Genomic DNA, 13,881 nt, shown 5'->3' with positions numbered 1-13,881 from the left:
TTGATCTAGAACTAGAAATACCATTTGACCCAGCCATCCCATTACTGGGTATATACCCAAAGGACTATAAATCATGCTGCTATAAAGACACATGCACACGTATGTTTATTGCAGCACTATTCACAATAGCAAAGAGTTGGAACCAACCCAAATGTCCAACAACAATAGACTGGATTAAGAAAATGTGGCACATATACACCATGGAATACTATGCAGCCATAAAAAATGATGAGTTCGTGTCCTTTGTAGGGACATGGATGAAATTGGAAAACATCATTCTCAGTAAACTATCGCAAGGACAAAAAACCAAACACCGCATGTTCTCACTCATAGGTGGGAATTGAACAATGAGAGCTCATGGACACAGGAAGGGGAACGTCACACTCCGGGGACTGTTGTGGGGTGGGGGGAGGGGAGAGGGATAGCATTAGGAGATACACCTAATGCTAAATGACGAGTTAATGGGTGCAGGAAATCAACATGGCACATGGATACATATGTAACAAACCTGCACATTGTGCACATGTACCCTAAAACCCTAAAGTATAAAAAAAAAAAAAAAAAAAAAGATGAAATCATCTTTTCCTAGCAAAATAGCCTTATATTTTAAGATTCTGGAGTCAGTAAGCTACCTTCCTGCTTTTTGATTTAAAACAGCTCTAACTTGGTGGGGCATGCTTACAATTAATTTCCCCCCCAAAGGTTAATTTTCTACCTTCTTCAACTAATAGTGCTGTAGCCGCAGCTCTTTATTTTCCCTGTTTTACTCAGAACATTTCCTATCTTGAAGGTTTGGGGTGGTGCCTAACTAGAATAGACCTTTTCCCTCGAGCTTTCAACCCCCCTTGCTGGAGATTTCTAGCACTCCTGGGTGCACAGAAGGGGACTCAACCTCTTCTACTAGAGGCTTCTCACCTTCCCTTCCTCTGGAGGCTTGCCAAGGTTTGATCCTAGATAAATCCAATCCCACATACTAGGGATGTCTTACCTATCTTTCTCCCGCGGAGGCCCAATCCCCCAGATCCTCCATACTGGAGATTTCTCGCCTGTCCAGTCTTTAAAAGCTTGCTAAAGGCTCAATCTCTCAAACCAGAGATGTCTCGCTGATTCTCTTTCCCAAGAGGTTAGCCTTCCTCCCTCTCCCTTTTGGAGGTCCCTTTCATTCTTTCCGTCTGTGTTTACACATTCTGCCGAACAGCAGGATAATCCATGCCGAATAGCAGGGATAATCATTCACACATACACACAACTACTCAGCCTCCAAAAGCTGACCACCAAGGAAGTACTTTGCCGCCCTCTTGCGGCTTTTCCTACCTTGGCCCACGCACGGAGACACCTGGTCACCATGGTCCCGCAAGCCTCTCTCTTTCCCCGCATTGCTGAGAATCCAAGTATATTCCTCGCACCAGGTAGGTCCCGGCTCTCCTGCTGCGGCCGCGGCAACAACGGTTGGCAGGGCACCTCCCCATGAGAGAGGGGCAAAGACTGTCCCAGAGGGGAATGTTATTCCCCATACGGGCCACCAAATTGTTGGGAACCCGTGCTCAGTGTTGCAAAAATCAACAGTGAGACAAAGAATCTCTCAGCAAGGCTAGTTTACTTTCTGCAGAAAAGGTGCTGCTCACTAGCAGTCTTGCCAGGAAAGCACACATGAACAAAGGAGACAGGGTCATTTATAACCTGACACGTCCACCCTACTGCTGGGTTCGATTTCCATTGGCTGGAATGGGACCTTACATTCTGTACTCGACCCGACTGGCTAGCAACTTAGAACTTCCCAAAAGAGGCAAAGGCAGAGGACAACAAAGGAAGAGAGGAAGTAACTTGTGGAGTGCTGAGAGAGGCAAAAGCACTTCCAAATAAGAGGAATAGGCTATGACCTAATGCTTGCTTGGACTTGTTCAGGCATGCCAGGGCAAATATCTAGGCTAAAATGTGGGAGCTAAGAACACAGAGTATATTGATTTCTTTATTACAGCTAGCAGATGTTTAAGAATATTAGCACAATTCTTTGAATAAATTTTGCTTCTAAGAGAGGTTACTATCTATTTTCAATTAGACTTGGAGGAAAGTCCCTTTGAAGAAGAACCTCTACTTATTTTATTTTCTACAATGACCAAAATTAGATAAATTATTTTTTCTCCATAACACTCATTATCTTCTAACGTACCATATGTTTTACCTACTTATGGTTTATTCTTTTAGAAAGTAATCTCCATCAGAAAGTAATCTCCACAAGGGCAGGGATTTTTGTCTGTTTGTTCACTATTGTATCATCACCATCAAATTTTGTATCATTAACATTAAAACAGTGCCTGGTACACAGAAGATGTCTGGCACACAGCAGATGCTCAATAATTCTATGTTACAAAGTATGTTTGTTATATAAATCATTTACCTAATTTAAGATGACCAACTTCTCTTGGATACAATATGAAATATTACAATCCCAACTTCTCTTGGGATACAATATGAAAATATATGACATTTTCATTATCTTTTCCCTTAACTAAATCCTCAAATTCCTAATTTTCATGTTTTCCCAGGAGGAGAATGTAAAGTGTTATTCTATCTTTCAACTGACAGCTTTTATTTACATTTTCAACGTTGGTTGCTTGCAAATAAAGAAAATTTAACTAAATGTCTTCATTTTTTTCATTAAGTAGTTGACTTTACAACCCCAATAATGCAAAGAAATTTTACATAAGACCATAGCATTTAAAATTTACTAGAATGGTATTTATACACTGCCACCAAGTTGACCACAGAAAATCCCACGGGAAAACCAAGAAACACAAAGACACCACAGTCAGATATTTGACAGAGTTAATGTTGAATTAGATCTGGCCCTATAAATAATAACTACGGACAACTGGATAGTTGGCTAATGGAAACAAAACATTACCTTTACTACTATTGAAAGCTCCAGTAGAGGTATGGGACAGTAATGGACTTCCTAATTGTGAACTGCAGAAATGAGCAAACTAATCCCATGCAGTCACTGGCAGCACTGGATAAACAGCTAGACTTCCCCATTCAGAGCCTTCGGGTAAGAGACGATACCTGGTACAACACAGAGGAGCAGGCTTCGGTTTGCACATCCTCAGAAGTGTGCACTTCCAAGATGACTGGAAGGAGCAGAAACAGGCATGCCCAGTTCCTCCTCTCCTATCCCTTAATATGATCAAGTCCTTCTTCCTTGCTCAGGGAGGAGCCAGTGAGAGGTAGAGGATACCGTAAGTGTTACAAGAAAAGTCTTCCTCCGGGAAACCAGAGGAGCTGAAAATGAAGATTGTTCCTTACAGGGATCCTGAGCCTTGCCTCTGAGAACATCAGTGTGGCCTTTTTAAAGAATATTTGGAAGGAGAAAGGGCCCTCTCTCTGGGTTGATGTTTGAGATCATGGTATGGAGGCAGTGTGGAGGCCTGCAGTTTACACTCCAAGCAATATTTCAGGGTGAAAGGAGAAATAGGTGCCTCTCTTTTCCTTGCCCCTCCTTTAGGAACCAGAGACCTTTGGACACCATAGGCAACAAGGTAAAATAGAATGAACCTTCTTATTGTAAATAAGTTAAATCCCAATATTTAATAATTAATTGCTAATTCTTATATTTATCAGAGTAATATATGCACAGAATTTAAAGGGTTGTAATGGAAACTGCAGTCCCCTGCCTCTAACTTATCCTACCATACAGTCACTTACAAGGTGGTGGATCTTTTTTCTGACATTTAACTTCATGTTAAAAAATAATATGCCTAATCTGTTATGTCCTGATTTATCAAGTTAGGCTTCTGATTTTATCTTATTTGAAGACAATAGCAGTCTTACTCTGCTTTCTCTTTCTCCACCTAATACGATTAAAATATATTTTTTATAAAGTTGGTATTTAGTATCTACATTGTTTTCTGCAAGACCATGTACTATTACATTTTCTTTCTTAATTTCAGTTTTCCCTAAAGTTAACAGTTTCTTCCTTTTTTTGTACATCTTTAACGTTTTTTGGTCCATTTATAACTTTACTTGCAGCTTCCAACAATTTCTTGTTTCACTTTTCCACACAGTCACATTTATTTTTTTAAATATCCATGAGTTCTATGCTTTTTCCAAAGTCACTCTACCTTCTCTTAGCTTGTTGCTAAGTTTGAAGCACAAAAGCTCTCATCCTGGCACTTTTCTTTGCCATCATCATGGAAAGTGCTTTCACCTCCCTAGTGTTGAATCTCCTATTTCCAGATTTTGTCTTGTTTTTGTTTGGTGGTTGTGGTTTTGGAATTAACCCCTCATTTTAGAGTAACTACCTAAAAAATAGCGTAGGAGAGTAAACGTTTTTAGACATTATGGTATTCTCACAATTTCTTTATAATTTGTTTGTAGATTGAGTCTGGGGAGTAAAAATTGTTTTTATCAGAGTTTTTAAGGAATTCCTTCTGATGATGGCTGTTGAAAAATATGATGTCATTCTTAATCCCAATCTTTTGTATGCAATGTTTCATTCTGTGAATAATTTTAGGATTGTCTCATTATCCTGCTGGTATGAATTTCATGAGGGCATACCTTGGTTTGGGTCTATTTTACTTTTTTTTCTTCTGCTTTTTGTTTTTGTAAATGAATTATTCTAATCCCTCAGAAGTCCCTTTCAATCTCGAGATTCATGCCTTTTATTAATGGAAATTTTCTTGTATTATTTTCTTGAGATTTTTTTTCCCATTTAATTTATTGTCTCTTTCTAGATCATCTATTAGTCATCTATAATAGATGGGGGATGTGTTCTTATCCACTATAAAAACTACTGGATTGATTTTTGATTTTTCTAAGCTTTTCTCTCCTTTTTACCTTTTCATTCTATTTTCTGAGAAATTTCCTTGATTTAATTTTCAAGTAGCATATTGGTTTTTTTATTATTTCAGGTATCATGTTTTATTTTCTATGACTTCATTCTTAATTTTCAATAATTTACCTTTTTAGCATCTAGTTCTTTAATTAAAATGACATCATTTCATTTTTTTCTGAGAATGAGAATCACAATTTGTTTTTAGTTTTTCTCTGATTCTTGTATTGCTTCTATTTTTGTCAATTTCTTTTTCTTTGTTTTATCTTCTTTCTTGTTGGGAGGAGTTCCTCAAATGTCAGGTTATCCTTGATGATTTATTCATATTTGAAAGTGATATACAATAAAGCTGATAGGAAACTCCATACGTGGGTGAGTCTTTTAAGAATATTCACTTCACTGTGCAGATTGGCCAGCTAGCTCCTTTTGTAGGGTATACAACATGTCAATATCTGTGGTTAGTTTCACTTTGGCTCTTCAATATCCTCAGAAAGGTACCCTCCAGGTTCCTGCCTCAGGAAGGAGGTGACTGCTGATTTTCTGAGAGCTGTGCAGGAAAGGGGGAAAGATGTGTTCTCATCATATATTGTACACTTTCACTTAATCTATTCTGATTTGATTTAGACAACTTACCCTTTGTGACTGCTAACCACAAGTCTAGTCCTTATGGTGACATTTCTGTGAAATCAAACCTTTCATCTCCTTTGGAGGTGGCAGAAGGATGGGCACATGCTTCTCAGATAGGGGTGAAGGCCTGGATGTCTGCCTAATTTTAATTCATATCTTAAATCTATATATATTTCAAACCAATTCCTTTGTTTTTAATCCCCATGATACCCCTCCTTCTTGATAACTGGTACCTCTATTATCTCAATATTTCCATGGTTTGACACATCAGTAGGTTTGCACCTTGTTATCTCCTTCTGCCTGCTTTTAAGATTCATTTTCCTGTGCCTTATTGTTTCTTTCATCCCCTTGTCATATTCCTCTCTAACTTTTCTCTTTCTTGCCTGTTGCAGTCTTCTCTTCAATTTTCATTGTCTTGTCATGTATGAATCAGTATATTTTCTATACCTTCTTGTAATTTTGCTGGAAACTTGAGAGGGAGCAGAGATTAACACATTTGTTTAATCAGCCGTGTTTACCTGACAGGTTTCAGTGAATTTTAAAGTTTCTCTACTAGGTTAGGTGATAGGAGGCATAGCAATAAGTAAAGGATTTGCTTTCTGCATGAAAACCTGAAGAATTAAATTAGACTCTTAGATAATAGTTCAGGAGTAACCCCAGGTAGTCCAAATGAATGGTCTAGACAAGAAATAATATGACTGTTCAGATGAAGGATTGAGTGATACGTGACCTCGATGTTGAAGAATCAGTAGGCTCTAAGAATTTAGGAAGAATTGAGACTGTGTTCCAGGCCCAGGGAGCTAAAGAACTATGTGTATGAAAGATTACACCAAGTTGTGATGAAATAAGAACTTCAAATTCTAACACATTTTACACATATGATTTAAGTCTAGAATTGATCTATTCTAAATTTCCTTCTCCCTATCAGCTCTCATAACTTCTAAAATGCTTTAATTCATTTGTTACAATTTTTTCATGCAGTCAACATCTGAAATTATGATAATTTTTAGCTAGTTCTTGCCTAGTGTTCATCTCCAAAATGTTTTGTTAAAATTTACTCATCTAGCCTTATAGTCTGTTAATTTTGCTTTAATCTTCTGAATAACAAAATGAAGTAATATAATGGGTATATTTCTCGAGGCTTTTTCCCAAAGTTCTAATAAATATCACATATGCATATTGAATTCTTAGCCATTATATATCTTTAGATATGTTTCTCTAGAACAAGAAAGGGATACTTGTATTTGAGCGGGTAAAAGAGCCAGAAGTTGCTATTGTTTGATTTTACAACATAAAAACTTGAATAAATCCTTTCATAGCTTAAAATTTTAAAGTTTTAGGGCTTTACAAAAACTTAGAATTTTAATCAAAGCTTTCTAATATTTTTCAGTGCTGCCAAGATAAACAGCAACAGTTGTGAGATTTATCTGCAGAACACGTGGTTAATGACCTTTAAGGCAATTTGCCTCATATGTCAACAAGAAAAAAAATGTGAGCTATAACTATTGAGATGAATTGCTCTTGTTATTTTTGCCCACTTATGTTACTCAATATCTGGTAAAATAGATGTAACATAAGGGCATAGAGGTGTTTTTCAGAACAGTTTTTATCTTAAAAATGTCATTTTTGAAACTAATTCTTAAGAAAATTCATTTTTTTGGCATTTTGATCTAAAATATGTCAGTATTCCTCAAAGTAATTGGGTTACATTTTTCTACAAATGTGTATATTGGCTTATGTTAATCTTGGATGAACAAACTGTTACCATGAAATTGTGTTTAAAACAACTGGTGGGACTTGTGGAAAATACATTTCAACCACTAAACACTTGTCTTCGTATTACACATTTCTTCAAGCAACTCAAAGGGGCTTATAAGGCATTTGTTTGTATTAGAAATATCTTATAGTATCTTGCAAATGATTTTTATTCTCTCCTGTAAGGAATGATTATGAATAAAATGTTACAAATAAGAAAACTGGAATATTGATGGAGTTATTCACTAGTAAAAAACCTAAACAGGTAGCAACAATTCTTACATTAGGTTCTGTGTTTATGATCCACGGTTACCAACAAAAGTAGGATAGTTTTGACATCTAGGTGAACAATAGTCTACTGCATGAAAACAGAAGGGGTTCTGGTACTCCAGAGTGTTTAGTAGGATACTTATAGGGTTTATAGTCATACAGGGCCGAGGTTAAATACTATCTACCACCTCTGTTTTACCTGAGGCAAATTGCTTCACTTCTCAGTTTACTGATATATATAAAGGTACCAAATCAAATAATAAATGGAGACTATTATTAACTTTTGTAACAGAGGTAAGAGTTAACAATGGGCCAAGACTTGTTCATCCTTACTCAAAATGGCAGAACCTGCCTGTCTTAAAAGAGATAATTTAAGTGAAGAGAAATTTTGACAGATTTCTTTGCAAGAAATCTCTGTTCCCTTCTGCTCTATATTTTAGACAGTACTTTGTAATTTTGCCTGATAATCTAAGGTTTTGTTTTCTTCTATTGTATACAACAAAATGGTTGTCTTCATTGTTGCTAAAATTACATAACTAAAAACAAGTTACAGCTGGAATTCTAGGAACTCAAAGGGTTGGTTTGGCACTTTAATGGAGTATAGGTCATAGAATTACAAGAGATAGTAGTGGAGAAGTAGGCATAGACTAGAAAATAAAGAATTTTGAATGCCGAGATTAGGAGTTTGACATTTACCATGAAGACTATTGGAAGCCATTGGAGATTTTAAGGAGAAACTTATAGGATCAGACTCACATTTTGGAAGGATGATTCTGGCAGAAATGTGAAGAGTAGATACCAAGAAAATGACATTAGTGATAAAAGGACAAGTTAGGGGCCAACTGAAGGATTCCTGGTAATGCAGGATCTAATGACCCTAGAGGTGTGGCCATGGCTATGGGCATAAAAAGAAAGGGATAAATTTTTTACATCAGTAAATCTGTACTACAAGAAATCTTAAAGGAAGTTCTTTAGTCTGAAGTGAAATGAGACTAGATAGAAACTCAGACTTATACCAAGGAATGAGAGCACCAGAAATGGTAAATATGCAGGTAAATAGAAAACATTTTCTTCCTGTTTCTCAATATCTTTAAAAGAAAATTTACTTTTTAAAATAAAATATAATTAAAATTAATTGTAGGAAATATAAAAGTACAAGTAAAATGAATAACAGCAATGACACAATAATCTAGAAGAGGATAAATGTAAGTATATTCTAAGAGTCTTAACTTATGCATCCTATGATAGCATATTAATTCTAGGTAGACTGTTACAAGTTATGGATGCATATAGTAAATCTTGCAGCGACCATACACAAACAAGAAACCAAAGAGTTATATCAAAACTACATAGCCAAGAAATGAGATAAAATGAAATACTTATAAATTAGTCTAAAAAACAGAGGGAAGGAAAAAATGAACAAAGAACAAATGGGACAAATAGAAAATTAAAAGAGAAGTGGCATAGTTAAATGTTATAATATCAATATCTATCAATATCAATAAACATGTTAAATGTAGTAGCACTGAACATACAAATTTAAAAGCAGAGATTGTCAACTGGATTTAAAAAGTGAGATAAAAATACATTTTGTTTAAAGGAAATGTCACTGAAATAAGTTGACATAGAGGGTTAAAAGTAAAAGGATAAGGAGAAAAAAAACACGAAAATGTGACAAGCTGCCATTTAAGTGACTATATTAATAGCAGACAAAATAGACATTGAGACAAAAAGTAGTAGAGATATAGAGGGACATTTGATAATTAAGAAGGAATTAATTTACCAAAAAGACATAATGATTGTTAATGTGTATGTACCTAGTAACAAAGGTTCAAAATAAAGCAAAAATCAAAAGAGTGAAATAGAAATAGCTAAATTAGAGTGGGAGGTTCTAAAACTTCTCCTAAGGCATTGACAGAAAAACTGGATTGGCAAAAATAAAGTGTAAATAGTGTATGGAAGATTTGAACAACAGTAGCTACCAACTTAAACTAATTGATTTTATAGAACACTACATTCAAAAACGGGAGGATACAAATTATTTATAAATACAGATGGAATATTTACTAAAACAAGGAATATACTTGACCTTACAGAAATACATTTCAAAGAATCAGAACAATACACATCATATTCTCTGGCTACAGTAGAATTAAATTAGAAGAAAAAAATTAGATGCATATGCTTAGAAATTACACAACAAAATTCTAAATAATCGTTAGGGCAAAGAAGAAATTATAAGAGCAATTTTTTAAATTTTGAATTAAATGATACTGAAAACAAAATATACACAAATATATGAAATATTATTAATCCAGGGCTTGGAGAAAAAATAATAGCCTTGAATATTTATATTAGAAAAGAAAGATGTTTTAAAATTCATTATTTATGCTTCTACCTTAAGGAGCTAAAAAACAAATTGAATTTAATGTGAGTAGAAGAAAGAACATAATAAAAACTGAGGAGAAATCAATTTTTTAAAAATGAATTCAACAAAAACAAATTTGGTTCTTTGTCAGGATTAATAAAATCAATAAATCTCTAGTTAGACTGATTAAGAAAAAAATAGAAAACATTAATTACCCATATCAAAGTATAATAGTATATTGTGTATATTAGGGGATATCTCATCAGGTAACTCAGATATAAAAATTATAATAAAGAAAGATTATAGGCTAGGTGTGGTAGCTCATGCCTGTAATCCCAGTTCTTTGGGAAGCCGGTGCAGCAGAATCCCTTGAAGCTAGGAGTCTGAGATCAGCCTGAACAACATAGAAAGACTCCATAGCTACAAAAAATAAAAACATTAGCTGGGTATGGTGGCAGGTGCCTGTAGTACTAGCTACTCAGGAGGCTGATGTGGGAGGATTGCTTGAACCCAGGAGTTCAAGGTTACAGTTAGCTATGATTGCACCACTGCTCTCCAGCCTGGGTGTGAGAATGAGACCATGTCTTAAAAAAAAGACAGAAATATGAATAACTTTATGTCAATAATTTGGATAACATCATTGAAATGAACTAATTTCTTGAAAGACAAATAGTCCAAACTAATACAAAAAAAAAAAAGAAAATCTGGCTAGGTGCTGTAGCTCACACCTGTAATCCCAACACTTTGGGAGACTGAAGCAAGAGGATCGCTTGAGCCCAGGAGTTTGACACCAGGCTGGGCAACATAGTGAGACCCCATCTCTAAAAAAAATACAAAAATTTGCCAGGTGTGGTGGTAGGCAACAGGAATCCCAGCTACTCAGGAGGCTGAGGTGGGAAGATCCCTTGAGCCCAGCAGGTTCAGGCTACCTTGAGCGGTAATCATACCACTGCACTCCAGCCTGGGTGGCAGAGTGAGAACCTGTCTCAAAAAAAAAAAAAAGAAAGAAAGAAAGAAGATTTGAATAATGGCATATAAATTAAGGAAATTTAAATTAAAACCTTCCCACAAGAAAACTTTAGTTCTTCCCACAAGAGCTTTAGTTCATGTCATACATTTTAGTTTTATTTTTTGTTTCAGTCTACATTCTGGGGAGGTGAGGTTACTGGCAAAGTTATAATAGGTAAGGTATTACTGTACATAAGTAGTATAATAAAATTACTAAATATGATTAATTTAAATAATTAACCTTTAGTAAATTTTAAATGAATGATACTAAGCCAAAACTCCTTCAGTTCCAGTGTTTTCTTTTTGGTGTATATATTTTTTCATCATTTGGAAAGTAAACTAAAGATATTTTTAGTGAGCCAAGATCTAAATTCAAACAAAATGGATTCCTTTGGGAAAACTACTAATAGCATCATTGAAATTTTGAGCTCAGCCTGAAGCTATTCTTTACACTGGATTGAAAATAGCTGTATCATAATTTGTAAGGAAAGAATATACTCAAAATATGGTCTAAGAAGGGTCAGAAGATAGATATTTAACTTTAGAGCCACATACATTGTGGTAATATCTTAGAAACCTAACAAATATTCTAATTGTCTATGAATATCATCTCTCTCCATATCCCAGACTATCATCACATTGCTTTAAGATACAAAATGAAAAGTCCACTGGTGTAAACTATTAATGTCTTTGGGAAAGCATATAGGAGACAAATTCTGTAATATTTGAATTATATATAATGAACATGTATTACTCTTGTACTTAAAAAAAAAAGAGAGCATGGAAAAAAAACAAGATAAGATTTATGCAATCTGCTAGATGTTCAAATTACACTGGAATAAAATTGAAGTTCTACTAATTCGGAAGTTGTTGACAATTAACTATTGAAGTAAATGGCTTTTATAACAAGAGCTAGTTCTAAAGCACTGTGTGGGCCTCAGCAAATCAAGTGTCTACTACATTTTTCTACAGGTTAAAATACCTTAACAAGAAGATCAAAGACTATCTTAGGAAGAAAAAAAAATATGTAAATATTGTATATCTATATATTTGTACATTTTTGCTTATGTTGGTATATAGACATTGAAAAAGACCAGCCTTGCCCTAAAGACATGAGAAAAACAGAGTGTATACACACAACCAATTTTTATTTGGTGAAAACTGATGTCTGAAGATAGGCTAGGAGGACGGATGCCATGAGTTTTCTTTTCTTTTACTCTTCTGACTACCTTCTGTAACACTGACAAATCATCATATTCTTGTACTAAAGTTCTAATATAGGTGGAGTTGACTTTATTTTTAGGACTGTCATTACCACAAACAAAAGAAATGTTAATTTGCTTATGTTGTCTTTTCCTAGCTTCTTCAGAATAGGAAGGAAATTGATGTAAGATAGAGGTATTTATTCTGCTTTTCATATAAAAGGCCTATGTTATAATTTATAAACAAACCAAATTTGTCAGTTGCTTTTAACTCATTATTTAAATACAAAACAGTTATTTTTGGTGGTTGTTGCTTTTTTTTAGAAAAATTGTGTCTGTACACATTCAGTGTAATCTTGAATTCCAACTTCGATTTAGTAATCAACAAATTTTCATTTGAAATTCTGAAGAACAGTATGAGTAAATGTTGTCACTGTTTTCTTCCTCTCTCTCTTTTATGTATTAAATATGTTATATTTAAAGTTGAAGTTGAAATCTTGGGCAATTCATATATGAAGTGATGGGAATTATATTGTAATCAACATATTGGAGTTTGTGTTTCCTAACTGTGCTATTATGTTTACATGCAGAATATAAAGTGGAGAGCTTTCTAAGAAGAAGGCATTCTAAGTAAATTTAATCTTGAAAAATGAATTATCTCTTCAACTATTTACAGCCTTTTGTGAATATTTACAGAATTTAGAGGAGAATTGCTAGAGAATGTGCTAGAAAATCTAGGGAAATATTGCTTTAAAAAATAACCTTAACATTTAACATTGTCTATGTTATATTGATTTCCTTAGCAGAAGTTTTATAAAGCCAAATTGCCTGTACATGTTTTCCAGCATGTAATATTCAAAAAAAATCATTCCACTGGAAATGATGACAAATGAATTATCTTATAATTCACCCTGGCCATAGCCATTAGTCTGGCTTCAATATCATGAATATAGGTGCAAGGACCAGGCAGTAGATACCAAATCAAACCACGACAACTGCAGCAACAGGTGAAAGCAGGCATGGGACTCCAAAAATTAGATTTTTCCCTTAACATTTGATTTAGAACCATAGAATGCTGAAGATTGATATAACTGAGGACCAAAGAGATGAGTGCAGAAGGATAATTTCTTAATTCCTCCTCCCCTGAACCTACTGTTTTCCTAGTTACCTCCTATGGGAGGGCCTCCACTGCCAACAGTGGAGTTACCAAAAATCTCAAACACAAATACTTATTTTTTTTTAAGATCAAAAGCCTTGATCCAGATGTAATGTGGAAAATATTGAAAAATTATACCATCAGATTTATGTTTTCTTAACTCTTCTGCAACCAATCTAAAAGCCCTGTTTGAATATTGTTGTTGCTGTCATTTTCTCAGCACACCAATCTTCATATTTCTCCAGTGATGGGTTTGCATGTAGTGTGGGGCATGGAAGTGCTGAAGGGCTCTTCTCAGTGTCCCTGCTCTACCGCTAGATTTCATCAGACCCTGTATGCATATGCCTCAGAGGGCATGTCTCTCCAAAGGCTTGCCCCCTCCCTCAGCAGTAGACTTTTATTGCTTATTATCTGATGCTGAGCTAATGCTGGGAACTGTAGTAATGCCCCATTCTTCTCATCTAGCCTTAGTGTTAGGCAGAATCTGTGCACCTGGGCCTTGGAAACAGGGCCCTCTTAGCATGCCTGCCTCTATCTCCTTGCAAACAAACCTCCTCTTGTTTCTGGCAGCTCCAAGAACAGTTATTATTGTTCTTTCTCCTTGACCTCCAATCTTTCTTGTGAGCATCCAGTGTAAGCCCATGGAGAAGATTTTGTAAATGACTGT

At 35.1% G+C, this 13,881-nt stretch overlaps 1 protein-coding gene across 6 annotated transcripts in view; it reads right to left on the bottom strand.

Moving 5' to 3' along the window:
• LOC116466972 (uncharacterized) overlaps positions 1-13,881 on the bottom strand; it is a 176,628-nt gene that overhangs the window by 71,206 nt on the left and 91,541 nt on the right. The window contains exon 1 of one of the 6 annotated variants that reach the window (XM_058437537.1): positions 3,064-3,085. The exons of the other annotated variants lie outside the window; for them this stretch is intronic. The gene's annotated coding sequence lies outside the window, so the exon portion shown is untranslated. Of the gene's footprint in view, positions 1-3,063; positions 3,086-13,881 lie in introns of those variants that run through there. 6 annotated transcript variants of the gene reach the window in all.

The sequence above is a fragment of the Hylobates moloch genome, unplaced genomic scaffold, assembly GCF_009828535.3.
Source record: "Hylobates moloch isolate HMO894 unplaced genomic scaffold, HMol_V3 SCAFFOLD_4, whole genome shotgun sequence".
In the NCBI taxonomy this organism is placed as follows: Eukaryota; Metazoa; Chordata; class Mammalia; order Primates; family Hylobatidae; genus Hylobates; species Hylobates moloch.
Note: the sequence above shows the minus strand (reverse complement) of the source record. Positions and strands in the feature narration are given on the sequence as shown.